We start from the raw sequence: 4,994 nt of genomic DNA on the forward strand, positions 1-4,994 counted from the left end.
AGCACACATAACCAATGGCTTCTGCTACAATACTGAATGGCTGTAACCCTATTACCTCAACCTATTCTTGCACTGACATAGTTTTTCATATTACCTTGTCTACATTATACTTTACTCTCTTATTTGTCCATATTATTTATGCTGGTCTCTAGACCTTATTCTTGCACTGTTGCACTGTTGGACGACTGTTGGACTACTTTTTGCACCTTCACCATGACACTCACACTCTTGAGCATCTTACCATGCACACAGAACTACAGGACTACTGTTGGACTACTTTTTGCACCTTCACCATGACACTAACTCTTGAGCACCTCACCACGCACACAGAACTACAGTACAGGCCAGTCCCGGCCGTGTCACTGCAAGCGTCTCATGCTTGATCACCCTCAAGCATACTGTGGATGTTTTTATTTAATTTATATAGTGTATTTAGTATTTAGTAGTTTTTCTTATATTCTACTGTCTCTATTGTACAGTGGAGTTTGGTTATATGTTTATACTTATATTTACCATTTCTGCTGTAAGTGCATGTTGTGTGTGATGTCTGTATGCTACTGAGACCTTGAATTTCCCCTTGGGGATCAATAAAGTCTATCTATCTATCTATCTATCTATCTATCTATCTATCTATCTATCTAATCTTTCTAGATTACCAGGGTCTGGATTTTCCAGGCTAGAAAGAGAGAGCGATGAAGAGAGTTTAGAGTGGAGTAGAGGAAGAGTGAGAGAGAGATTAAGTGAAAGTGAGAGAGAGAGGGAGGAGTGAAGGAAGTGAGGGTAAGAAAGAGTGGGAGGGGGAAAGAGAATGAATGAAAAAAATATGAGGAAAGTAGCATTGGGAGGGTGTGAAGGATGAAAGGGAAAGTGCTGACTTGGTATTGAGCAAACCCAGATCACCGGCGACTCCTGTTCTGGTTTCACCCCGGTGTTGCGCTCTGATGCTCAGTAGTCCGAACCAGTGCCTTTTGGGAAGTCAGGATGCCAATGGCAGTGGCCTCCTATTCATCCACTACCCCATGTCGTAGGTGTGGACGGTGGCCTCAGAGCTCATTCACATCAGTGAAGCTCTCCCTTTTATTACCAAATATGAGCAATATGATCACAAATACAGTATATGATCACAATGCTGCTAAATAAAGTTTTATGGTGAGATGACTTTTCATGAGCTCTACTACCAACACGACATCTGCTATTACATGGTTATTACATGTTTATATTGATCTTATGAGAAAGAGTTCAAGTAAAGTGTTGATAAGAAGCTGATTGGTTAAAATCACAAAGGAGAGAACTGTGGAATGAAATACACTGAACAGACGTCTCATTTATCATAGAAGACTGGAAGATGCCCAGCATCCCACAGGAGCGACAACTGAGTGATAATTCCTCCCACACATAAATCAACATAACACCCCGCCCCACACACACACACACACACACACACACACACACACACACAGACACACACATGCACACACACACACACACATGCACACATAAGCAGGCACTGACATTTGACTGACCCTTGGTAGTATGGCAAACGTTCTTCCTGCAGTTGACTTCTCATACAAGGCACCTTGAGGTGGCGATGGAGGGGACAGGAAACAGACCTTGGCTCCAGAGGTCCATCATGCCCTGCAGCATACACACATCATCTTCTCTTATAGGTGATGGATGACAGATGGAGCGACTCTTTGAGCGATGTTGCCAGGCGATGATAAGGCAGGTTCCTGATTGGATAATCACAATAAGTTGCCTGCTGATGATTAAAGTTCTCCAGATAAATACATCTTGCCCAATTTCAGTGGAAATGTGCCTAAATAACATCAGTCAGAAACATTGCCCAGCAGCTTTGCTCCTGAAGTTGACCAGTGTATCCTCGACCAATGATACTGGTCTCTTATTTGTCCGTTTCCCCAAGGACTAGCTGTCCATGACCTCAAAGTTCCCTTTGTCCTACAGTGGATCCATGATGGAAGGATGCATGTGAGGTGAATAGACCATGTAAGAGTCTACAGGGTATCACAGTCCTCAAAAAATAAGGACGAGTAATAGGCCTCGTTTTGTTAAAGTTGTCCGGGAATCCATCAAGGCTTTGGGAGCCACTTCTCTATTCCAGCTCCTTTATTTAGCATTCAAGGTGACACACCAAACACGGCTGAGTGCTACTCAGAGTTTCTGACAGCTGAAAAGCCTCCACCTGGGCCACAGCCACATTTTTAAAAAGCCTTCGCCATCTCCCCGACGGCGACAGCACAAAAGGTAACTTGGCTGCTATGGGGGTGTGCGCGGGGCTGCAGGCTACTGGGAAATTGGTATTAGCATTATGGGGTGGATGGGTCACAGAATTTGTGGGGTTTTTTCTTCACCTCCTGTGATGAAAATAAGCAGCGAGAAGTGGAAATGAAGAGTCACCAGCTGTGAGGGGTGCAGCTGAGGTCCTCTCTTGGCCAGGCGGGGGGCGGGGGGAGAGAGAGAGATGCCAGGGCTGAGGTGCCAGGCTGATGGGCCGTGCCCACATCCATTCCCATGCCTGGCCCGTTTGATGTGCCTATACACAGCAGAGAAGGGCTCATTCTCATCTGGACGTGCGGGCCAACTGACTGACCGACTGACTGAGTAGCCCGTGGTGCACTAGCCGAGGGCCAGGATGTTACAAAACATTGCTTTTGTTTGCTTTCCCCATCCTCATTTTGCATTTCTGCAGTGTTTATTTAGTGCAGAGATGTGTGTGTGTGTGGGGGGGGGGGGTATTGGTGCAATGTATGGTCACAAAGCACAAAGCTGAGAATGAGTGAATGAGAGAGAGAATGAAAAAAATGAGAAAAAGAGAAAAAGGATACAGAGAGTGAAGAGGGGCCATGTGACAGAAGGAGCTGAGAAAGAAAGAGGGAAATAAATAAAGTGAGAGAGATTTGCAGGGGCAAAGAGAGGGAAAAGAGAGAGAGAGAGAGAGAGAGCTGGGTAGGGACTAATCAACAGCAGGGACAGACTTTGGACATGCATCATGGCTTGACGCTGCCGTGGGGCCATTCCATGCCAGCTGGGTAGCGAGGGGGGTAAGGCTGCCCGTGCCAACGGATGCGGCGCTCCTGATGATGAGTTTGGCATTGCTGTGGCTAATCGCCACCTCTTCAGAGCCCTTCTCTGTGGGCACAACACAACACAGCACAGCACGACACAGCACAGCACAGCACAGCACAGCACCATGCTTGAGCACAGTGTCATGGAAAAGCTTTGAACAAAGGGCCTGATTAGATTATTTGGACTTGTGTGATTACACTTATGGTGAAAGATGTCTTTCCACCATGGTGGACCTATACTGAGGGCTCTCACAGCAGGGGGTATCTGGCTGGTCAGTGCTCAAAGCTCTCTCACACATACATACACACACACACGCACACGCAAATATATGTGTGTCCACAGTTCACTTTGGTCATCTTTGATGGTCTGCACAGTTCAGCACACAGCTCTTGGGTTGATACATCGCTTTCATCAAGCCCTTCCCCAGCAGAGCTGCCACAGAAGCAGAGTGCGGCATAGGACCAGATGTCCAGCCCCCGGGGGCATTAGCAGACCTCCGGGTCTGAGCACAATAGATGCCCTCTCTCTCTCCACTGGACCAGAACTGTACACAAAACCAACTAACACGAGTGGTGTCGACACCCAGGTGCCAAACACATCTATTGCTGTATGAACGGAGTAGGGGAGGGGTGGGTATTATGGTGTTTTAAGCCCCCAACGTCATCGTCCAGGCAGCGCTGCATGGAAGGCACTAGGGTTAGGGAAGGATTAGGGTTAGGTTTTGGGTTAGGGTTAGAGTTAGGGTTAGACTTAGGGCCCGTCCCATTTCGTTTTGATTGCCCTCAACATTAAAGCCCCCTCGACAAGGGAAGTGGAGGTGAAGATCTTTCCCTATGAATTGGGACACCACTATATGCAAATTAGCGTAGCGAACGTGCTCACCTACGTCACGCGCAGCACCGGCGTGTCCTGCGGTAGTAGCCTGCTACTATTTTCATTCAGGTACATGCCCATTCCAGCGGTCAATGTTGTGTGGGCTGTGCTGGTTTATCTACGTCTGGTTAATCAACAAAGATATTTGTGTTCATGTGAAACTACCCAGATCAGATATATTAACGTTATTTGATGGGCAGACTCTCTCAAAGCACTCAGCAGATATCATAACATCGTCAGATAGTTTCGTGAGATATTTTCTAACATTAGTGTTCAAAACTCAACAGTCCATCAGATGTGCATCAAACTAAGGGACCGTTCGTTATTTATAAACGGGGTCACCGGAGGGATTTTAAGTGCTTCGATCAAAAGTTGCATGACCCTCCCCTGCCTGCTATATAATTTTCAACGACCCTCCAGCAGCATTTTCAAAAATGACATGACCCTCCCTGGCCAATTGTCGATGTCTTCCGCGCTATGAAAACACATCAACATATGCTACCGCCCTAAATTCAACCTCTGCTCTCTTATCTTACACATCACACTTCACCAAGATGGCCATTTCAGTATTTACTCACTAACATTGTTGTGGAAACACAATGGAAACTAAATGCACACTTCTTGCAACTGCATTAGCCTACTTGAAAAGTTACTCCTCTAGTAATTATTCACATGAAATAAAACAATAAAGCATTGAGACCATTCAACAAAGCACACTGGGTAATAACAAATTCAACACATGAACTTGTTGCTATGGACTCGTCTCTAGGCTTCCTCAGTCATTGTAAAGCTGCCGAAGCTGAACATTATCCAAAACTCAATTTCTCAGACGAGCGTCAATTTGGGAGCTTGCTACACTTCTTCCTTCTCAAATGACTTGAAAAGGCCGTTTGCACAATTTCACAAATAATCACAGGGACCGAAAAATACCTAACATGCCAACTTTTTCCGGGTTTATCATTTTAACGTTTCCCCGCTGTCTTGCCGTTTTAATATATTTTTCCGTAGAATATCCCATATTAGTGTAATACTCTCAT

Source organism: Alosa pseudoharengus, unplaced genomic scaffold, assembly GCF_046254945.1.
Source record: "Alosa pseudoharengus isolate Yale_2024_CS ecotype anadromous, Long Island Sound unplaced genomic scaffold, YU_APseudo_1.1 YU_APseudo_1.1_scf_24, whole genome shotgun sequence".
Lineage (NCBI taxonomy): Eukaryota > Metazoa > Chordata > Actinopteri > Clupeiformes > Clupeidae > Alosa > Alosa pseudoharengus.